Source organism: Octodon degus, unplaced genomic scaffold, assembly GCF_000260255.1.
Source record: "Octodon degus isolate 3935 unplaced genomic scaffold, OctDeg1.0 scaffold00004, whole genome shotgun sequence".
Lineage (NCBI taxonomy): Eukaryota > Metazoa > Chordata > Mammalia > Rodentia > Octodontidae > Octodon > Octodon degus.
In genome coordinates this window covers 10,171,992-10,196,975 of record NW_004524580.1, presented here as the reverse complement: position 1 = coordinate 10,196,975, position 24,984 = coordinate 10,171,992, and positions in this window count along the sequence as shown.

Here is a 24,984-nt window from a genome sequence, read left to right as displayed (position 1 = left end):
AAATAAAATAAAATAGTGCTGGAAAAACTAACTTTCCACATGCTGAAGACTAAAACTAAACCCATGTCTATCATCATGCACTAAACTAAAGTTAAAATGGATTAAAGTTTTAAATATTAAAAAAGAATCTAAATTTAAAAGAAGAGAAAGTAGATAGATCTCTTAAGGACAGTGGTAGGTAAAAAGTCCATAAACAAAACCAAGGAAATACTTCAAAGAATCAACTTAAATCTCATCTTATTAAAAAGATTTTGTACATCAAAGGAAATCAACAACAGAATGAGAAGAAAACCTGTAAGTTAGGAAAAAATTTAGCCAACTCTCCTTTAGAAAAAGTACTTCTATCTAGAACATATAAAGAAGTAACAACAATCAGGACACCTAAATTCAAAGAACCATCCAGAATGGGTATCTAAGATGAATACACACTTCTCAGGTGAAAAAATACAAATGGCAATTAAGTATATGAAAAAATGTTCAACATCATTGGCCATTCAAGAAATGAAAATTAAAACAACACTGAGAGCCCATCTCACCCCCAAAAGAATGGCTATCAACAAAAAAACCAATCAACAACAAATGTTGAAGGGGCTGTTAGAAACGGAGCCCTTCTGAACTTAGTGGAAGTATAAACTGGTACAACCACTGTGGAAATCAGTGTGGAGACTCATCAAAAAAAAAAAATATGAGACTAGAGGTCCTGTTTGACTCAACTGTTGTTCTTCTGGGTATTTTCCCAGAAGAACTTGAAACATCATACCACAATGATACATGTGTACCCACGTTTATAGCAGCACAATATATCATAGTTAATCTTGGAAACAACACAAATGCCTATCAACTGAGGAATGTATTGAAAAAATGTGGGCTTTTTATACAATGTAATATTACTCAGCTATTAAGAAAGATGAACTTGGGGGGGCCTGCCCCTTAGCTCAGTTCTTTAAGTGGCTGCTTCAACAAAGCAGTCAGGCTCAGGTTGCTGTGGTTCGATCCCCACAACTCAAGCCAGCCAAACCTGCCCCAAAGACATTCAGAGCAAAAAAAAAAAAAAAAAAAAAAGAAAGATAAACTTGAGACTTTTATAGGTAAATGGACAGAACTAGTGACCATACTCATAAGTGAAATATATCAGACCCACATATGTAAACATCATATTGTCTCCCTGGTGTAAAATCCTGAAAGAGAAAATAAGATCTAAAAGGTGATAGAGAAACTGCTCAAAGGGAAAGAACTGAAATGAGGGAAAGGAGAAAAGAAAGAGAAAAAAGTATATAGATATACACGTGATAGCAAAGATAACTGCATTACAATTTCTATTAGTTCATTGAAAGGAACTTATATTATTTGATCTATTTTGCATGTCTAGGTCTTGTAATCTGGACAACTACTTTGAAAATAATGTGCAATATAATAACCATTGTTAATTTCTTTCTTTTTCTTTTGTATTTTGGGAAAGGGTCTACAGGGTGTTGAGAGTCTCACTATTAGATTGGACTCATAGTGATCCACTTGTTTACAGCCTCCCAAGAGCTGAGATTGATTATAGGTGCATGCCACCACACCCAGTGGTGTTTCAATTGCTGTCTCAGCACGCCCTGGGGGCAGGGTCAGCACCGAAGGCCTGGGCCCGTTGTTAATTTCTTATCACTTTGTTTTGAAATTCTGTATCATTTTTATTGTTTTTATTCTCTCTTTAAAACAAAAAAATACACATTTTTCAAAAGTGAGTCTATGATTTCAACAATTGGCTGAAACTAAATCACCACCACTGCTGTATGTGAGGAGTCCTACCGGCTCCACAGTTTTTACAGTCTTGTCACTTCCACATACCTTATACTAACCTTTGTCCCTTTGCTTCTTTTCCTGTCTGGCCTCCTTCGACTATTTACTTATTTAAGATGAGATTTTGTTGTGCTCCTCTAGCCAACCTCAATCTTGTGATCATCCTGCCTCTGTCTTCTGAGTAGCTGAGAATACCCAGACGTGCCTAGCTCTCCCTGGGGATTGGAGTGTGTGGTCCATACCTAATATAGGGCAGATAACAGCGGTGGAAAAATGTGTTATGGCTTGTTTCAATGCAGAACAACAAATCTGTGACCCTAGAGGCCATCTTTACTACTTTAGCTTATTCTCGATCTTTCCCAAAGTTTTCAGAGAATTGCTTTTTCTCTAGGGAATTTTTAATAAAAAATTACTTTCCCCAAAAATAAGATTCACAAGTAATTAAATTAAGAAATCTTAAAGTTACTTTGATCTGCTTAATTTGATGCATTACATATGCAAAAACCTCTTCTCATAATTGAATGGCTCTCTAATGAACACGCCAACGGTGGTATAAAGCTTCTTAACTTTAAAAACGATCTGAAATCATCACCCCCTTCTTCTCTCCAACTTATTTTATTTCATATAAATCCAGCTTCACTGAACTAAGTGACACTCTGTTACATTCTTTACCTCTTTGGAAATGCTACACTAACAAGCAAATATAATCACAGAATGCTATTGCTTTTGCCCGAGGGAGAATGAAATCAATCCTAGGCAGGTAACATGCCAGGGAATATTATTTTCCCTTTCAAAGTCAAGGGAGGAAGAGATATTTTCTAAGAGAGTCTGAATTCTGTTCTGGTAAATGACCAGAGCCACTCAGACTACCAGGATTATAACTGGTGGCACTAGGGGTATAGTACAAATAACAGCATTCATTTTATCTTCTTCTTCTTCTTCTTCTTTTTTTTTTTTGTTTTTTGGGACAGAGTCTAGCTATGTTGTCCAGGGTGGCACTGAATTCCCAGAAATCCTCTTCCTCATTCTTCTGAGTGCTGAATTACTGGCATGCACCACCACCCCTGGCTTTATTTTTTAATTAAATAAAAAAATCTATTACACTTGAAGCTTTGTTGTGATAATACAGACAGTTGAACAATATGTAGATGTAGTTAAAAATTAAAATATTTTAATGAGTATACTCAAATATTACATGTCAAAAACTCACTTTAATAAATATTATGTAAATTATTTTATAAATATAATGCCAAATATTTTCTTATATCGAAACTAAACACACATTGGTAAGTATGATAAGTAAATTCTTTAAAAGATGCCTTCGGGGCTGGTGAGATGGCTCAGTGGTCTAAAGCACCTACTTAGAACAAGCTTAGCAAAGCACAGTGACCAAGGTTCAATCTCCCAGCACCACATGCCAGCCAGCCCCGCCCCCTGTGGGCTGAGCTGGCCACACACACACACACACACACACACACACACACACAAAATTTAAATAAAAATAAAAATATTTAAAAAAATAAAATAAAATAAAAGATGCCTTCATTAAAATAATTTACTTATATAATAAGAATGACAAGCTTCCTTCTTAACCTGCAAGTCAAAATTATCTTCTAAAGCTTGAAAATAACTTTTCTGAAACTAAATAACCATATGAAGAATACAGCTTGAGACCAGACTTCAGACTTAACATTTCACATTCTCCAGATTATTGTGTGGTGTGGTCCTAGGGTTGAACTCAAGGACTTTGCACTGAGATACACCCCAGCCTTTTCATTTTTACTGTGATACAGTGTCTTACTAGGTTGCTAAGTCACCTGGGTTGTTTTCACACTTATGATCCTCCTGCCTTAGCCTTCCACTTAATACATATTACTTGCTAATAGGACATTCAGAACTATCCAAGGGAGCAATACTCTTAAATTGCATTTTTCTAGATTTTTATTTTTTATTACTTATTTATTTTTTAGTGGAACCAGGGATTGAACTCAGGTCCTTGTGCTTGCCAGGAAAACGCTTACTATCCTGAGCTATCTTCCTTGCCCATTATTTTTCTAGATTTTTTAAGCTCCCTTCCTTTTGTAGGTATTATCTGGAGTAGAAGTTTCTTAACACCTCCACCTCAGGCAGAATCAAATTGCATCCTCATTTATAATTCACATCTCATTTTATTTATATCAGCAAAGATTTTGAATAACTTACCAAATCTTCCCTTTCTACTTCCACCTTTTTCTGAAATTTTCCAAGTAATTGTTCTTTTTTTATGCATGTGTGTGTGTGTTCTTTTCCTGTGTAGGGCAGGTTGCTAAGTATTGACCTGCGGGCCTTGTACATGTTAACTAATTGTTCTACTTCTGAGCCTTACCTAATAATCCTAAAATACAAAAAAAAAAATCCAAAATAATTGGATAACTACTCCTCTTTCTGGAAAAGAAAACCATTTCCAGGGCTCTATAGAATGCTGTGTTTCTCTTTACTCCAAAGAATAGTAATCCCTTTGTAATAGGTTAATATGTAATCATTTGAAACCTGATATTTTTTCCTTAATAAGCTGTAATGAAAGGAATCCTGAACACAAATAGATGACATTTTTCTTTTTGAAGACTATGATAGCAAGATTTTTAATTATGGATTTTTTTATTCCATTTTGGCATCCTTATCAAACAATTATTTTCTACCAATCTCCTAAAACAGCATTTTAAAAGACTGAATTTATTAATCCATACTTCAATAGCTACTTTGTTATTTTTATTTACTTGCTTCAACATACGAAAGGTGACAGAATAATAACTTTGTGATACTGAGCAATGACATAGTTATGGGGGCACTCTAGGTGGAGAAAGAAAATAAAAAGCTGATGTGCTCAAGTGTAACATTCATTTATTTTAGAAAAAGAACAATGAAACATGCATATCTTTTATAAGGTGTAAACAGGACTCATGAACACTTGAACAGAGTTTTGGGAGGGCAATTATATGAAAAGAAAATACGCCAATTTTGTGACATAAACGAGCTCTTAGATTCAAAAATGTTGCCTTGTTGATCCTTAGAGGACTAGAATTATTGAATGGCACATGATATTTTCAAAGAGGACTTCATAGAGGTCAAAGACAAGATAAAATCTAGGCTATGCCAAAGAAGTTGATCTTGGTAATAATTGAGAGCTAAAAGTATAAACCTGAAAGAAGAAATAAAGGGAAAAGGCTCTTAGCTCTGACTGGGGGCTGGTCCGGAGGACAGTGACAGGATGGTTAGGTTTGCATGTAAGTTACAGAGACAAAGAAAAGTCAGTTAAGGATGTGTCTGTGATGTTATCTAGGATCAGGCTTTTATAGAAGACCAAGTACAAACCCATAAGTCATTACTTGGACCCAGAACATGAAGTGGAAATAGTGTGAACTATCTAAAACCCTTTAGTTGTGCTTACAGAATGAAAAGGATTAGATGTACAGAAAAATAAAAATATCTTATGAAGACATGGCATTCACCAGTCCTGTGGGCTTGCACAACTTTAGAAAATGAAAAGCTTACAAAACTCATACCTTAGGTTATGATTCTGACAGTTTATGAAGCTGTCGCTCATGAAAACCCTTTTGCATTTACTCTGTGTTCCCATGTTTCTCAATAGGACATGAAGCAAGTATTACTCTTGAGGGATGTTTGGTAATATCTGGAGACATTTATGATTATCAGAACTGGGGCAATGTTACCAGAATATAGTTAGTACAGGTGAAGATTCTGCTAAGTATGCTATAGTGAATAGGGAAGCCCACCATGAAAATAATTATTTAGCTCAAAATGTCAAGAGTGCTGAGATTGAGAAATCTTAATACAGCAAAAATTCCTTGGCCACTAATTCTTATTTACTGATTATTTCAACAGCCTCTTTTACTAGAAAATAGTAATATAAGCACTCCAATAGAGGAAAAAAAAAGCATAACTTCGACCAAGGATTTCTGTTAATGCCTACCCTTGAAAGTACCAACTAATGTGGTAAGAGTACCATGACTATAGTTGTCATAGAATATGTGTAAGAAAATAGCTGTGCTTTTAGTTCTCCATAAGACCTACCCAGCAATGAGGGTTTATTTTGGGTGTCAGGATATATGAATATCAATATGTTTGATCTTTTTCTATCATTAACAAGTTGTAATTGGAGTAGATAACTCAGTTACCAAGATTCAGTAGACAGGATTATGGAGCTAATATTTGTTTTATCTCCTATTTAGTTTTCTATGAAAATTAAATGAAAGGAGATCTAAAAATAATTTGAGGAAAGGCTATACAGATATAAAAAGTCATTAACATTTATGTTCTACAATGCTTAAAGCATTTTCTCTAGCTAATTTTGCTATACATTAAACATCAGCTCCACAAGTATTTGAATTTCAATTTGGAAAATGACAAAAGCATTAGACATTTTGCTGACTGTAGACAGAAAAAAAGTAAGTTATTGCTTACAAAAACCCCCATAGTTTATCTTGGTAAATATGTCAGTTATCCATGACCCCAATAAGGCTGCATAATAAATAATTACAAAAGTGAAGTGTCACGCAACATTAAGCATTCGACTGCTCATCTGTCTAGAGTCAGCTGGGGTTTAGCTGGGCAGCTTTGCCTTGGCTGAGTAGTTGGCTGGCTGTCAACTCATCCAGGGCACCTTGGCTGAAGAACTGGTCCTGCTTCCTGTGACTCTCATCCTCTGTAGACTACACATAAGCAGTTCTCAGGTTAAAGGTAAAGGGTGTGTGTCTGCTTACATTTTCTGTGCTAACAGCCCAGTGGGGAAAGCAAGTCATGTGTTTAAGCCCAGGGTTAAATGTTAAGAGAATGCTTAGTTTATGAAGACTGCAAAGTCATATAATCAAAGTGTGCATACAAAATAATAGCTAAAATTTGGGCCAGAGTGATACATTCTGCTTCAGGAAATAAGTGTAATAAGTGTAATCGCTGACTTGGAAGGATTTGATGGAGAAGATTGTACATCACCCAGATTTTCATCATCCTAACATTTGTAGGATGATGTTACTAGCTGTGACTGAGTCAGCTCCCTTGTAGAGATCATGAGTTTGTCTTTTGTGTGGCAGAAAGGTATCTGGGTGTCAGAGGGACAGACGGGACAAATGGCTAGTTATGTGTCACAGTTAGTACTTCCACTTCTCACTGAATTTATAAAGGATCTCATGGCTAGTTTTCTTCTGTGGATCTGAGCAGAAGTAAAAGTGTCATTTCCAGATCAAGATGGCTAAGAGGTAAGTGTGCCTTCCCCTTTTCTACCTGTCTCCTTCTGCTGGTGTGAGAGTAAAGTACCGCAAGGCCTGGAAGATGTCAGAGATGCAAAATAGACAGAGGCCAGGCTCCTGAACATGCATGTAATAAAAGGGACCCCACCAACCAACAGTAACAGTTTGCAAATGCACCTGAGCTTAAAATAAACAATTGTGAGACACCACCAGTAGTTTTGGGTAATTCAGCTAACATTAGCCCAATACAACACAATTTTTGCCATAGCAACATTATCAATTCAAAAGTTAAAAACTTAATAATTAAAAGTACTCTCATGGGCCGGGGAGATAGCTCAGTGGACTAAGCACCTGCTTAGGCAAGTACAAGGACCGGGGTTTGATCCCCAGCAAAACATGCCATGCTGGCCACACCCCCGGGTGCTCTGATCTAGCTACCAGGACCAGGTGTGGTGGACACGCCTGGAATGCCAGTGCTGGGAGGCTGAAAACAGGAGGATCACTACGAGTCTGAGCTGCGTGGAAAGACTCTGTACCAAATAAATAAATAAATAAATAAATAAATAAATAAATAAATAAATGTATTCTTGTGAATATAGCATAGCTTGCCACTCAAATTGAGAATTAAAATCTCTAATACATTTTCATTAGTAAGTAGCCAATCTGTTTGAATATTCCAATAATGACAAGCTTACTGACTTTCAAAGACAACTGTTTCTCTTTTAAAATAAAAACTTATTGGAAAATCCTGCCTTATTTGAACTATTTGTCTCTGTAAATTCACTCATTTGCTAATTCGAGAATTACTAAGCATGTTTATTCTTTTCTATAAGGGGTATATCTTTTGTTATTTAAAAATATGTATAGATTCTACCTTCCAATTACAGTTGTGTCTTTTCTTCCCAGTTCAATAATGGCCCAGAGAAAATGAATTAAGAATTCCTTGGAGAACTGACAACAGTAATCGTATATGACCACTTCACCATGCCTAGCAAACTGTGATAACTAAAACCCACACTAAGAATATACCAGGTTAATTTCCATTATGTCACCAAAAAACTAATACACTTAAAAAGATCTAAACTAGGGCCGGGGAGATGGCTCAGTGGAATAAGCGCTTCCCTGGCAAGCGCAAGGGTCTGAGTTCAATCCCCAGTTCTGCAAAAAAAAAAAAAAAAAAAAGATCCAAACTAGGGCCAGCCAGATAGTGCAGAAGATTAAAGTGCCTGCTTAGGCAGATGCAGGGACTGGGGTTTGATCCCCAGCCTGTGCTGAGATGTCGCTTGAGACTAGGCATGGTGGCATGCGCCTGTAATCCCACCGCTTGGGAGGCTGAAAGCAGGAGGATCTCTACAAGTCCTATCTATATAGTGAAACCCTACAGACCCTGTACTAAATACATAAAAAAACCTAAACTACAGAATCGAAGTCATAGAATAAATTAGGGGACAAAGAAATATCTAAGATTTTAAAGGATTCCAAACACATAGTAGGAGAGACCACAAAGCATTTTACAAATATAGGGATTTTACTATGTTGGGATTTGATAACATTTTGAGGTTTGCTTTCCAACATTTTGACATAAAGAAGGATTTGTATTAACTAAATCAACTAGAAGAATTTTTATGTAATTTCTAAGAAATTCTGTTTTTTGAAGTTCTGTAACACCAACATCTTGCATCCATTATTTTTATTTATGCTTTTTTCCTCTGACTTGAATATTGGTTCAATTATGCAAAGTTTCTAAGAGGAAAGCTTCATATTGAAAACTTCTGACCTCCTTGTGTATTTTTATGAACCAAGCAAACCTTCAGAGGTCTTTCCCTGCTGTGCAACACTAGAACATGGGAGACAATGACCTCTACTGGCTGTCAGGTGATGTAGCCAAAACCACTCTGACAATTTTGCAAATAACAGCTGTTTCTCCAGGATGCACAGGGAAAATTTACCAGGATGAATTGAAAGTAATTACTGAACAGGAATAACAGCCCCTCACTGTTTTTAATGTTTGAAATTCTATGTTAAATAATTTCTTTACATTAAGAAATGCATTTGGAATCTTACTCCCATCTGGCTTTTATTTTTTTGAAAATAAATACATAGTTGCTATAGAGTCCATAAAAACACATATTCCAAATTTCAAAAGCAATGCTTGAGGTTGCATATTTTCAAGAAGAATGAGTTTGTGAAGAATAAGAATATAGTGTCTATCATTAATAATATGGTATTGTATCCTTCAAAATCTATTAAGAGGTATTTCTCAAGCGGGGCATGGTAGTGCACCCCTGTGATCCCAACATTTGGGAGGCTGAGCCAGCAGGATCATTCTGAGCTCGAGAGCAGCTGCCTAGCAAGACCCTGTCTCAAAAAGATTTAAAAAATAGGTATTTCTCTTATTAAGTATTCTTATCAAAATAAAGTGAACAATAGGTGGTAGCTTTTTAGCTCTTACTAGAGGAACACAAGCTTGTTATAAACAATTCAAACACTCCAGAAGTGATTCCAGTGAAGAAGAGATTTTCGGTGTCTGTACTTGTCCTAGCCCACCTTTGCTGGATTCCGATTAATTTGCCATGAGAAAAATGTATTTTTAATGTGTGGGTGACCTGGTTTGGGATTCTATGTTTATTTCAGTTAGATGGAATCTAAGCATGCATTGACTTTTAGAGAAACAGGCTAAATAGGCAGAAGTAAATAAATGTATAAATATACATAGATATTTTCTGTCTGTACCCTTAAAACATCCAGTGTTCCAAAATGTTACTTACTAGTCTCACCAGAATGAAGAGTTAATCCGTTCTTTCTCCTAAAAGTGATGGAGCACTAATTTCCAAATGAATAAGAGGAAAAATGCATGCTTGAATAAAAGTATCGCAAATGTATGTTTTTGAAGTTCAATACAGAGAAAACTTCAATTTACAGATTTGTCTTCTGTTCAACCGTCAGAGGCCAAGTCATTTTTTAAAAATTACAATTCCTCAATTATAAGGCTTTTTTAGTCTTTGTTCACAGACCATTTATTTCTAGATACTTAATGCAAGACCATGGCATTAAAACAACGAATCTCAGCAGTTTAGTGAAGTTTATGATTTGATTTCACCTGAAAAAAAAAATGAACCTCGTTTCTTAAAAGGGTTTTGTTTTTCAGTGTGAAAAAGAAAAGCTGGGATTTTTGTACATGCAATTCAAAAGTTTCATTTGTGTTTTAAGATATGTTTATGGCACAAACTTGGTAAAAATTTCTAGATATATCAAGTCATTGAAAATAGGGAAGGAAAAAATGCATTGCAAGGAATTTACCAAATGACTACAGATACTATGTCATTCTGTACTACATGCATACATGAAAAGGTTTAGTTGCATTCTTGAATTATAAGTTTTTGCATTCTAGTTGGACATTGCAAGTTTTTGTACTGGTTGAGGTAGAGCTGTAACTCATGTTAACAAAGCACATCAAGCTGACCGGTGGCAACTTCAGGCCAGCAGACAGGTTCTGCTGTTTCAGGATTGCCTCAGGCACAGTGAAACTAGAAAACCAAGGGAAATGATAATTTTTCAGGAAGCTCAGTACATGAAGTTTAAAGATCTGTGTTTTATGCCATAAAAGTGTGTAACTTTTTACCATCCGTTGTGAAAAGAGAATACAATTTAAGTTGATAGAAAACTGTAGGGATCCGTTGGTCCCTAGTGGGATCCGTTGGTCCCTAGCGGGATCTGTTTGTCCCTAGTGGGATTTGTTGTACCTAGTGGGATCTGTTGTACAAAGGGCTGCAGGAATGAAAAAAGGATAGACAAGAGCTGGCTTAGGGGTTGGCTCTTCTGCCTGGGAAGTGACCCTAGAACAACAGTAACTTTGGCCTTCATCTGTACTCTTACAAAGTTGCAAGACACAGTCTTGCCTAACCCCAGGACACGCAGGATGTTTTTCTCAGGACTGAGGTAGCTTCACTGCATTAAACAATGAGGCCTCATCCTGCCCTCCCACCTAGGATCATTTCAGCTTCAGCTTCAGCAGCTCCCAACAGAAAAACATCAAAACAGAAACTCACTTAGCAAAGGAAAAAGCAAACAATGTGTAAGTCCCTCCCCACAGTGCTTTTGAAAATTTGCTAATTTTGAAATCTCCCAGGTTGTAGTCCTACCAGGTTTTCACTTTTTTTAATTCTACCAAACTAACCCATCTTATCATCATAATACCTCAAGAATTAAACTTTTAAACCAAGCTTCTTCAGGTCAGAGTTGGTGTAATACTTGCAAAATCTCTCATTTAATAGTAAGAACATTGCCCGGATAGCATGCAACTTATCACAATTCCACAGTAATCACAGAACTCTTGCATTTGGGGCAAAGAATTTTTATTCTTACAGTCTTTGAGAAGCCTTTGTGAAATCCACTTGTATATCAGTGGGATTTCTCTCTGAGAACTGAGAAGATATGTTTTACCCTTCATAAATGAACTGTAATCCCCATAGATTCAAGTTTAATTCAAAAACACTCTCTCCAGAGCTGCTAAATTTGGCAACCCACACTCTCCGCTCCATATGCCATCCTTAGGGGATTCTGCATGTATTGTCCATAATGGTTTCTGCTTAGGATGTCTGGAAAAGTAGATATTATGGTCACAGAAGGGCCATTAAAGGGAATTTGAAAACAGATCCATTAAGTTGAAGTATTCAATGGTAAGAGTCTTCAAATTGGAGAGAGTACGCTAATTGATATTCAAGGAATAACTCCATCTGCCCCCATGCTTTTATGGTAACCTCTAACTTCTTAAGCTTATGTCGTTTATCAACCTGGTGTAGTGTCCTCCCCGGAGATAGAAATATTAGCAAAACATGGATAAAAGTGCAGCAGACAAATAAGGAGTTGTCCCTAAATGTGTACTTCGTTTCCATTCCATTCTGTTGTTCAGTACCATCACTGTTTTGAAGCCATCTTTTTTTCATTAATTACATCAACTCTGCTTTTGTTATGTCTTGTTAAGAAAAAAGAAACCTCCTATGATTTCTCTTGTAGACTGTAGAATGAAGTTATTGTAGTGTTTTGCAAACATTTGATATCTTCAATTCTCTGGTCAGTGTTTGAGTAGATTTCAAAATACTTTCCTGCATTTTAATGCGAGCTTGCCCTTGTTTCTGTTTGTGCTTCCTTCCTCTCCCTTCTCCTCTCCTGTGGCCTTACACTTTGCTCTACACCTGGCTCTCATTTTCAAGCCTAATAGTTCTCAAGAGCAGCAAACGTCTCCCGAAGGCTTTGCACCTTGGCCCTGTCTCAACAATATACCATTCTTGAGTTTTGCTCCTTCTTTCTTTTATTTTGATTTCCTTCCATCAGACTGACTCTTAGGAAGCAGTCTCTGCCCTACAGTGCACACAGAAGCTGCCTGTTGGACAGCATCTCTGAGGTCCCGGTCAGTGGCACTCAGTGAAGAAGGAGCTTCCAGCATTGTCTACTGCAGTCCAGCTTTCATGGGGCAGTAATCTTAGCAGTAGCATAGTCTCAATGATGCTTTGTGTCTGGGCAGAGTTTTGTGCATTGTCTCATTGAACTCTACCACTATCCTGCACAACAAATGGTACTGTTCTTATTCTTGCCATTTCATAGATGAGAAAAACATGGCCCTAAGGAGTAGGGGGTCTGGCCCAGCGAACTGGTGGAAGAGCAAAATTAGTGTTCCGCTTCACTACTTTCTCTAGGCTTCTTCCTAGGACTCTCTTCATCTGCACAACTAGAAAAGTACTGACCTAGAGTTGTTATGGGGAAAAAGTGAAGGACTTCGGATAAAGCACGTACAGTTGCGGCATGGCACTTAGTAAGTGCACAAATGTTAATTTTGTCTTTTGTATTTGTCTTGTGAAAACAACAGATAAATTGGCAGAATAACACGTTAAGTGTAGCTGCTATCTTTTTGTACATATAGGGATGTGCAATCTATAGAAGAGAGCTTTTAAGTAGTCTTTGACTATTTTCCAAGGAAAACTCACATTTACATTGATTCTTATATGCAAGAAATGAGCAAATGCAAGCCCAGCAGGTGCACAGGGAAAAGAACCAATTCTACATGCAGCCTTACAATTTACACGTCGATTAGCCATGCTTTGGGCAAACTGTTTAACCTCTCAGTGCCTCAGTTTTTGTATCTGCAAAATGTAGCTTTTGAAAGCTGTCCTATGGGTTATTAAGGGGACTAAATGGGTATAACAGAGATCCTTCACTGGAATTTTGATGAAGGCACAAGGTACTATAGATATCAGATATAGTAGACCCTCACAAATACAGATTTAGAGGGAATATGCTGCAGTCCCTTGCCTTCATGTATCCCTTACCAGGGGTTCCTTACCTACAGCATGGGTGTAAACACCTGAGTGACTGTCAGGAGGCTGACTTAGGTGGGAACGTGGCCTCCTCCTGGGGAGGGACCTGCAGGGGCTGCCCCCTGTACAGAGCACAAGAAGTGGGCTTCCCTGGGACCAGTGTGCCCAGCCCCGGGTGGCTGTGGCCTGCTTCATGCTTGGAGTGTAAAGAAGCAGACAGAAGAAACAGAGCAAAGAGCTGCAGTGGAAAGCAGTGTCACCATTCTGCCTAATGGCTGGTTAAGGGTGCCTGGACCCACGCCCAGATGTAGAAACTGCAATTCTGATGCCAACCTCTCTTTTTTTTTTTAAAGACATCCTGTTCAAGAACATGATCTTCCAGAGAAAGAAAACAGAATGCACAAACAACTACACTAACTCAGAGGGCAGGTGGTGTAGTTCAGAGGTGAAGCGCTCGCCAGCGCACAGGAGGCCCCTGCACCACAAAAGAAAAACAAAAACAACAACAACAACAAAATCAAAATCAATAAACAAGAAACTCTTACAAAACTAACAGAGGTCAGCTAAAGCCAAGGCCTTCTGAAAAAGGAAGGTTCTGAGAGAGTCTCCCACAATCAAGCCATTGGCATAAGAGAGCAGAGTCACAAACGCCCCACCCCGGCACACCTTCCCTGAAGAATGCCACCGCCTTATGCAGAGCCAGCTTCAGCGTGTCTTTCTCTGCACTTCCCTTCTCCCTCCACCAACCTCTCTGCACCCCTCTCTGCACTGCTCAGCCACTGCAGGCCGCCTACCAAAGGCAGTGGAAAGAGGAGACAGGCGTGTTTTCCTTTTACATCAGCTCCAACTTTTGATTGTAACACAATGCTGGATGTTCTGAATTATAAATTAGAGTGCATAGGAGATTTAAAGCAACTGCAGTACTACTATCTAATTGTTTCGAATGAAGTCATCAGTTGGCCCAAGATTTCATCCCAAAAAGGGAATGGATAACCCCACCGAGCAGTATTGAAGAGAAACACAGTAACAAAAATAAGGCCATGTTGTAATAATTTTGTGTAATGCATGTTATCTTATAACAGGCGTACTAGGTTTGTGGTCAAGTCAAACCCCTCAAGTTATTTTCCTAGGAAATACCTTCCTAAATCAGCTCTTCCTCATCCTGCACTTGTACAGAATGAGGTATAATTTAAAAATAACTATATCTTTGTCACTCTGTGACCTCCTGGAGGCTGTGTCTTTTGCTATAGGCTTCTACCCGGGCTCAGCAGGACGAAGAACCTTGAATATAGTTTGTTCTCCAAGTTATTAGTCTTTTTTTTTTTTTTTCCCTAAACGTATATTTTCTTTTCTGGGAGATAAAAAAAATGTAAATGCAAAAGAATATCAAGAAAATTCAAGGTCCTTAAAAAAATCTCTCATCCAACAAGGAATAACCACAAAGCCATCCAGTTTGTTTCTTGCTTATGTCCAGCAGTAAGTCGCTACCTTGTTCCACTGACCATTGGAAGCCTGCCTTCACTAAACTAAAATGAAACCCATATTCATAGAACTTCTATCGCTTTGCTTGTGTTTTATCTCCTAGAGGAATATGGCTCATGTTCAGCTGAGCTCCACGGCTTTAAGTTTTCCCATCTTCCACATAATAGAAGATAGTTCTGTCTTCCTCGGGTTGAACAGCAGGCCCGGATGTAACCCAAGAACAGAGCTCATTGAACTGTTACATCACACGCGTATTAGGTTTGTGGTCAACCCGAGCCCTGCAAGTAATTTTCAGAGGAAATATCCCCACAGATTCACTCTGCCCATCCTGTATTTGTATGACCAGTTATTTCAAAAACGGAAGGGAAAGATTTAACATCATTAAGAGTGCATCTATTAATTTGGTCCCAGTCTTTCAGACTTTTGAAGGTTATTTAGAACCTCTCTTCTCATTCAGAAAGACTGATTTTTATTTAAAATTTCTTTTTTTATTTTTTGTGTTTTGAGAAGTGAAAAGAGGTTTATTACAGAGAATTTCAAGCACTCACTCCAAGCAAATACACCTGTCTCTGGAGAGAGAGGCACATTATCGTCTGGAGCTGGGGATATTTATGAAGATTGGAGGAATGGAAGTCTGCAGTTTGTGAGTCTATAGAAAGTGTGTGTTGGCTCAAGGGAGAAAAGTGACGGCCACCCATGGGAATAAAGGACATGGCCGATTTTCAGATGACATGATGGCCGCTGTGCAGGAGAAAAGACACGGTGCTTTATCATCATCATTATTTTTTGAGATGATTGATCTAAGAGATTTTGCTTAAAAGCATTCTTCCAAACCTTTGGGTCTGTTTGTCTGTCTTAAGGTCAGATTTCTGTTCTTCATCTTATCAATTAATCTAATTTATGTGTTTTCAGTATCTTTTAGGGATTCAAGGTATGATGGAACTGGAAGAAAAAAAATGAATGAGCCTTAGAAGCATAGGTCAATCTAGGGTGTAAAGATAGACAGTGCATGTCGATAACTTTGGGCATGTTCTTAGAAGCACAATTTTATTATTGCAAAATTACGATTTTCCTTGTCTCCTTCCTATCTTTATAGGAACTTTTTTTTGTTTTGGGTTTTTTTCCCCATAATTTTATTGAGAAACAAATAGCAATGTGACAGTTTCAAACCAAATTGGTAGGACAGTTGTAATAATTAACACATTGCATGCATTCCTCCTAGTGGTTAGTTGCTGTACAAGATGTGGACATGATATCCTATTTACAAACACCATTAGAACAAATCCCTCTATTCATTAAGAGAATGTAACTATACATCTATCCTAACCATTTTGAATACACAGATACAAAATGGACATTCATCTGTATTCCCTTTTTTGTTTAGTTCTGTTATTTGAATAGTATAAGTGTGTTAACTCAGCAAAATATTCTAAAAGAGTCCAGTAGTCCATAATAGTATTGGGTCTTCTGCTTGACTGGCAAAGTCAGAAATTGTTGACCTGAGTCCCCTACAGCTCAACATAATAGCATGACTTTACTTCTTATACTTCATTTTTATACTTTTCTGCTGTATGATTAAGAAAAAGATAAACCAAGACCTATGCAACAAGAGTTGTAGCTTTTGGGTTTGATAAGGTCAGTGAAATCCCCTCAGGATTTATCCTGAGATCCTGTACCTCAGATTGTATATCTTTTGTCAGTGTCAGCCATGTGGATGAGTCATGGCCATTGCTTGGCCAATGTGCTCTCTGTGAAAGCCTGAGAGAATGTTTTCTCTCCATGTGACTTTCCTTAGGCACACTCTACATCATCGATCACTCTCCTCTTTGGCCCCATAATCTCCTTGATCAGAAAATTTGGGACACTACCGAGTTACATGGCGTTACAGTACAAGTTCTCATAAGGAACATTGACTTTTTTAAAAAAAAATTATTTTCTATCCCAGTTTTGACCTTTGATAGTTTCTAGGAATTCTTAAAAATCTTCACTTGAGGTACTGATGAAAGAATTAAATAGAAATTTTTCTTGTATAAACATCAGGGAGATGTAGATCATTGAACACACCGAAGGGCATTCACCACAGGATATATCCCACAGTGGAATGATAGGAAGATAACCTATTAATGTTCATTTGTATTAAGTATTGTAAATTGCATATATGTAAGGTAAGTTACACAAGTTAGTTTAGTCAACTAAGCTAGTTATAGACTACTTTTCTTATGTGAGTGAGTTGCCATCCTGGAGATCATTGTTGACAGTAAATAGGTGTAAGCTGGATGATAGGATCATGGCATTCAACCTGGGGCAGCAGACTTGAGGTCCACATCCCCAGGGTGGCAGCCATGCTGCATTAGCCTGGCTTCTGGTGTGATTCTGCTCTGGACTCCCACCCTCAGCCTTGTTTTCCTTTTTTATGGCTCTTCTATGAGCTAGCCAGTATTCCTCTAATAAATTCCATATCTGTTTAATATATGGTCTAAATTATTTCCCTTGTCTAACAGGGAATAGGGCAACTCTTTTTCTATTGCTAATTAATCTCATTTCCATTTTTTTCTTACTAAGGTTTCAGGAAAGCCTCACACCTCTGCTCACACCTGCAGCTGGAGGTGCTCAGGCACTGCCGAGAGCTGCCTGCAGTTGGCCCAGGGGAGGTGCACTCAGCCCCTGCTGCTTTGAATGTCTGCATTTACTTCTTCAGCCAGGAAACTCACTCACTCTGAAGGATGGGGTTTCCCAACTCTTCTGGGCTGAACATTCTTGCTCCTTTTTCTCACTTCTGCTCACTTCAGTTAGGTTTTATTTCCATGTTTATTTCTCACATAAGTAAAACCCAGAAATGTAGGACTAAGATACCAATTGCAGTGCTAAATAGTGTAGTGTAGCAGAGATCAATACTTGGAGAAAAGAGAACTACAGACCTTTTGCTGTTGGAAACCCTTACTATTAGCACTCAAAGCTGTCCAGGTATAGAGGATAAGCAAAGCCAAAGCAGCAAGAATATAGCTCGTGCTTGCTGTCCTGCTGGCCTTGAGCACAGTCTAGCTACACTGGTTTGCTTTGCATACTTACTCTAAGCCATTGATTATCAACTTTAAAATGTGCTTCTCCAGGGTAAAAAGATTTCTTTGACTCACTAGTTTCTATGGAAAGAAATCACCTTGCAAATGGCATTTTGGTACATAGTGAATGTGTGAATCTTAGTAGGAGTATTCTATGAATCTTAGGAGGAGTATTTTACACCAATGTAAAAATAGTGTTTGAGCTGGGGCTTTCTAGTTTGTTTCCACTGACCTATCTCCCATACATCTGTATGTCAGCATTAAAATGCCAAACATAGAGGACTGCGGTTCCTGGTTCTTACATCCTAGAAAGAAAGAGTCTGGGGAAAATCACCTAATTAGTAGTTCTGAAGGTGAGCATCTGGCATTTGTAGATTTTACACATTCCCATGTTATTTCAATGTACAGCTATAGTTAACAATTAACGGCCTAGAATAAAGTTTGTATCATTACAGTAGACATTCTGGTTTTGCCTGCCTGATGTCCCGTCTTGTCTTTCCTGGAGAAACCATTAGGGTTTCCTTTCAGGGAACACTCCTGCTTTCAGCCTGTAATTTAGCAGGGACAGAAGATGATGTCAGCCACAGGCTTGCCCAGTGTAGCCATTCATTGTATTTGTTGTTCTGGCCAGTGCTGGTTGGCTCAGGAGTATGAACCGACCCCAGAGAGGCTGGTGAGGTCTAAGTGCAAGCTTGTCACTAGAGCATGGAGAAAGAAAGGCATCATTTTCCCTAAGATTTTAGTACGAATCTCAGACTAGGTCACCTGCAGTCTCAGGGCTCTCAGGAGAAGAGAGAACAAGAAACAGACAGGGCATGGTGAAAACCAATAAAATCAGTTCAGAAGGAAGGAGAAACAAGAGTTGGTGACCACGCGGGCCCCATCCCCCGGGTGCACTGAGCTGCCCACTGAAACCAGGTGGGGTGGCATACCCCTGTAATCCCAGCACTGGGTAGCCTGAAATTCACAGGAAGATCACTATGAGTCCAAGCTGCATAGTAAGACCCTATCCCAAATACATTAAAAAAAAACAAAAGAGTTGGTGAAAATGGTTGTGTGTGTGCGGGTGTGTGCATGCATTGTGTGTGTGTGTGTGTGTGTGTGTGTGTGTGTGTGTGTGTGTGCAGAGAGACTCAGAAAGAAAGGGAGAGAAAAAGAGGGAGAGGCTGAGAGGAGAGTGACTTCCAGTGATATCATTTGTTTATTGAAGCCGCCGAATTCATTTGTACCTGAACTGAGCTGAGCTCAGTTGGTGCGGCTTGTCTGTCTGGCCCGCTATAAGGAACTGTGGGGTGGTTTAACCAACAGAAATTTGTCTCATGTTGCTATGGCCCAAGAGCAACCTGGAAACTTGGATGTCATGCTGAGGGCTCCTAGCTGTTGTCTCGCTGTGTGCTCACAGACGTTTTCCTTGTGGATGTGGCGACAGAGCCAGCTGTGGTCACTCATGTAAGGACACTAGCCTGGTGTGAGGGCCGCGTCATGACCTCACTTAGCCTGCGTCACTTCCTGCACACACTCTGTCCAGCTACCATCTCATGGGGTGTTCAGGTTTCCAGTCGCAAACCTGGGGAACGCACAGCTCAGTCAGTGGCATGAGGTGATACATTGGCCTCACTTTTTTCTTTGAAAACATTAGGTTGCATTTTCAATGTCTTAATATGACTTCCAGGTGCTATAGCCACTGGTGTCGATTCCAGCACACAACTCGTTCTTTTCTTTCCTCACCTGTCTGTCTGTCCTCTGTGGGGACCAGGGTGGTGGGTAAGGCCTTTAGGATGGAAACAGTCCTCCTTGCTCTGGTGTGGTTCAGAGCAAGGCCTCTGAGGGCTAGCTGTTTGAATTCCACTCTGCTGTTGCCTAACCTCCTTCTGTCCAAAAGAACTCACCTGCAAAGTGGCATGTATAGAAGTTCTGATCTGTGGAGTTATTAGGAACAGTCCACTGACATTCACCAAATATTCAGAACAGCTTCTGGCATTGTGCTATAATAACGGTTGATACATTTATACACAAACTGAAATTAAGTCACTATGTATGAATTTATGAGTGCACAGCTGCTGCAGGTTACCTATATTTTCTGAGGTTTTTTTTTTTTTCTTTCCATAATGAGCAAAAGGAGGATGTGATTATTTTGTTAGAAGCAAATGTAAACCTACTAGCTCAGGTCTTGACACATTGAACTCTCAACAAATGTTGTGAACAAAGGGACAAATTACGAGAGTGAAGTTCCCCTCTATGTCTTGAAGTTTTCATTTTGAACTTGAGAATATTCAATTATGGACTACTACCTAGATTTACTAGATTTATATATTTTTCTGTATTTGGAAAGTATCTAATGTAATTACATGGAAATGACAGTTTTTCCCAAATGAAAGAATAATTTAGATGAGCAGGTAATGGTGTTTTCATAGTTCTTTCAAAATCTGTTGTTAAAAAATACTAGGGCAAAGTGGAAATCTAACAGGAGCTGTATAATTAGCAATTATTTGAATGGATTACTTCTCCAAGAAACTTGCTGTGATGGAACAAACTACAGCCTGCTTATTAAAATTATATTTTGCATATTCTACATAAAGACCAGGAAGGTGTAATGGATTGCCTCTTTCTGGATTTTTTAGTTAAAGCAGGGGCTTATCCAAAGCCAGAGTTCTACCTGACTTTAGATGAGATTTATATAGATGTAATTCCACCTCAAATACTCTCTTGAACTGCTGATTGGAGTTAGGAAAGATGATTATATGATTTCGTAGCCAGATTCATATTATAAATTAAATCTTTCCATTTTGCCTGTTCTGAGTCTCAGAGGCAAACTTCTCTTTATTACCAGGGAAATCGGTTCTTGTCCCAAATAGACTATGAAGGCTTGATGTTGCTTTCCAATTTGCCTTTAAAGGGCATAATTTTAAATTTTAATATCATTTTAAAGTTATTATTTTTCTTCCTTCCTTCCTTCCTTCCTTCCTTCCTTCCTTCCTTCCTTCCTTTCTTTCTTTTTGCAGACTCAGGGATTGAACTCAGACCCTTGTACTTGCCAGGGAAGCACTTATTCTACTGAGCCATCTCCCCGGCCTAAAGTTATTCTTATAAAAAGTCAAATAATAATGACATATTTAAAGAAAAGTTAAAGGATCTTTTCCCTCTTTTGTCTTAGCTGTCTGATGTACAATATCACCATCATATTTAAATATTGTATTTAAATGGTTATTGCTCATTTTGCTCTTTGTTGTTACTGGTGTGTGATGGACAGCCATCTTCCTAGTCAATGCATGTAGTTTAAACACATTCCTTGCATGGGGCTTTGGAGTTCAAGAAAGGCATCATATTTTAAGTAATAATGAATCTGAATTTGTTCATAAGAATATGTTGTTTCCAGATTTCATTTTCATTTTCAGTCCAAATAAAATATGTGTCCATATACGTGCATGTGCACTTAAATTGACAAAAACATGAAAACAGATTACTTTAATATGTAGTCTATGGTAATTTCAGTGTGATATCACAACCCTTGAAAAGAATGAAAGGAAATTATGACTGTTGTTGGCAGGAAATTTTGATATCAATAAGGAGTATAAAATATAAAGTAAGGAATATTGGTCAAAATCTATCACATTCCCTTTTGTACCATTACATCTTATACTTAACCTTCACAAACCATTTCTAGTTCCTGAAGAGGAGCAGTTCCCTACACTCGAGGTCCTGGATAGTTGCTCAAGGAGTGGCCCCTGGAGCCACCTGTGGGCTGTCACAGTGAGATCCCTCTGTAACACCACCCACTCCACACTTGGAAGGTGTGGAGTAAGGCCCAGCTAGCAAAAAATTCCAACGTGGAATTCCGTGATCAAACTCACCTCTAAGTCAGGAAGATGATGAATGATTTATGAATAGTTTTGTGTCTTACAATGATTTAAAAATTTGAAGAAAGAAGAACATCTGGTGACAGTTTGTGCCATCCAAGTCCCACTGTCCACATAGAAAGTCCTGTTGGAATACAGCCATGCCCACATAGCTTGTGTGTCTGTGCCTATGGGTGTAGTCAATGGCTTCAGTGGGTAGTTGTCATAAAGACCACGTCATCACAAAGCCAATGCAGAAACAATTGGCTGTTTGTAGAAAATGTCCATCAGCTCCTAAAGGTCTTGATATAATCTCCTGAGTTCATTATCTGATCTTGACATCATGATCCTAATATCTTCTTTTCCTGGTCTTTCTTTTATTGGTTTTTCCATTTAATGGGTCTCATTTTGGGATATTTGTGCATGCTCATAATATCCTTTGAGCGTTTTCTTCCTCCCACTGCCCATTTGCTGTGCTGTATGCTAGTGTCACACTATTATTTTGGGTGGGTTGAATGGGTGCACTTTGCTCATATCCATCTTCTTATTATCTGCTCTTATATCTCTTCCCTTCTCTCTTCTCATCTGCCTCTTGTTAATATGAGCATCCCTTATTATGCAATCTGTTATTCTACTTGGGGATTATTTTGTTTGGCATGATGGTCTCCAGATCCATCCACTTTCCTGCAAGTGACCAAATTTTGTTCTTCTGTATGGCACAATACCACTCCATTGTGCATATAGGCCAGATTTTCTTTATTGTATCATCTAATGGTGGATAGGTGAGCTGCTTCCATATTTTGGCTATTGTGAATTGTGCCACAATAAGTATAGGTGTGTGTCTCAGATACTTTTCTCTCATTGCTGGGATGAAATACTTGACAGCCAAAATGAAGGAAAGAAAGTTTTATTTAGCTCACAGCTGGTGGAGGTTTCAGTCCATACTTGTCTGGCTCTAAGGCTGGGAGTACAGGTGGGTACCACCATGCCCAGTCTCAATTGCCAACTCAGACATAGAAGAGGACAGCAGTTCATGGCAGTGGAAAACAGCAAAGAACCAAAGGAGGAGCAGTGGCTGCAGCAGCTAGTGAGCCTCTCTCCCTTCCTAATATTGTATTCAGACTATCTGCCCCAGGGCAGGTGTACCACTCACACCTGTAATCCCAGCATTGGATCATGAATTGATCACAAATGCTAGAAGATGCCCAGTGACTACCCGAGGCTTTAGGTGGACCACTGGACAGAAACCGTAAGAGTATATCAAGAGCATGTTGACTATAATTGCTTTGTGTGTATATCAAGGAGTTGTATGGCTGGAGTAAATAAATGGTAGTCTTATTTTTAGTTTTTAGGTTGTTTTGGCTTTCTGAGGCAGGGCCTTGCTATGTAGTTCAGGCATCAACTCACGACTTAGCCTAGTCTAACCTCAAGTGTGATCCTCCTTCCTAACCTTTAAGGTGCTGGATTCACAAGAGTCACCACTACAATTTGCCTTGTTTTCAGTTTTCTGAAGCGCCTCCATACCCATTTCCATAGGGGCTGTACTAATTTACAGTCCCACCAGCAGTGACAAGGATTCATTTCACCCATATCCTCGCCGGATTGTATAGCTCTTTGTATTCTTGATGACAGCCGTTCTAACTGAGGTGAGATGGAATCTCAGTGTAATCTGGGTTTGTACTTCCCCAGGGGCTGAAGATGTTAAACATTCTTTTCATATAATCACAGGGCATTTGTACTTCTTCTGAGAACTGTTTGCTGAATTCAGTTGTTTATTATTGATTGGCTTTTGATATTTTTGGTGTTAATATTTTTTAGTTCTTTTACATCTAAACATTAATCCCACTAGAAGATAATCTGACAAAGATTTTCTCCCATTCTGTAGGTTGTCTCTTCACTCTACTTATTATTTCCCTTGCTGTGCAGAAAGTTTTAAATTTGATGTAATCCCATATTTTGATTCTTGTTATTATTTCCTATGTTCTTAGAGTTCTGTCCAGGAAGTGTTTGCTGTACTTGTGTCTTCAAATATTTCTTCTGTTTTTTTTTTTTTTTCATTTATATATTTGGTACAGGGTCTCACAACACAGATCAGACTCAAACTCATAATGACCCTCCTGTTTTCAGGCTCCCCAGCGCTGGCATTACAGGACACTCCACCAAGTCCAGACTAGTTCATAGGCCCAGCAGTCCCCAGGGGTGGGACCAGGGATTGAAATATTCCTTCTGTTTTAACAGTTTCAAAGTTTCACATCTTATACAGAGGTATTTAATCCGTTTGTGTTATGGCTGTGTCTAGATATACCTCCAAAATCTCATGTGGTCATAGGTGGGGCTTTTCAGAGGTGGCTGGATATAGTATGTGATGCTGTAATTCAGGGTGTGATCCTGGGACCAGGGTGTCTGAATACTAAATTTGTCCACTATTGGTTTTGCGTAGCTCTTGCTGTAGCCCGTGGAACTGCCTGCCCTGGGTGTGAGTATACCTGCCTGAGTATATGTGTGTCCCCAAGGGTACGTAGCCTGGATGGAATATAAGGAACAGGAAGAGGGCTGCAGTGGTAGCCTTCTCCTTCACTACTTCATTGCATTTTGCCTTTCTGCCTTCTGCCTGCCATAAACTGTTTGTCCTCTGTTGTGCCGCTCTGCCTCGGAGCCAGCCAACTACGAACTGAAATCTCTACAAACTGTGCTACAATAAATTTTTCTTCCTTTAAATCTGGGTATTGTGTATTTGTGTCAGTAATGAGAAAAGTAAGACAATTTTGAATTAGTTTTGTGTGTGTGTGTGTGTGTGTGTGTGTGTGTGTGTGTGTGTGTGACAGCTCAGCCCTCCATGGGGGTGGGGCTGGTGTGGCATGTGGTGCCAGGTATCAAACTGTGGTCTCTGCACTTGACTAAGCTTGCCTATGCAGGTGCTTTAATCTGCTGAGCCTTCTCTCGGGCCCCTGAATTAGTTTTTATGCAAGGTGAGAAATAGCAATTTAGTTTCAATTTTCTACAAGTGGATATTCTGTCTTCCTAGTACCATTTATAAAAGAAACTATCTGTTCTCCAAGGTATATCTTTGGCTTATTTGTCCAGAATTCCACAGTTATGTTTATATGAGTTTGCTTCTGTCTTCTGTTCTGTTCCCCTGATATACACATCTGTTTTTGTGCCAGTAACATCATGTTTACTGTGGGTTTGTGATATAATTTGAAGCTGGGTATATGGTGCCATTAGCTTTGGTGTTTTGTTTTTTTGTTTTTTTTTTTTTTTTTTT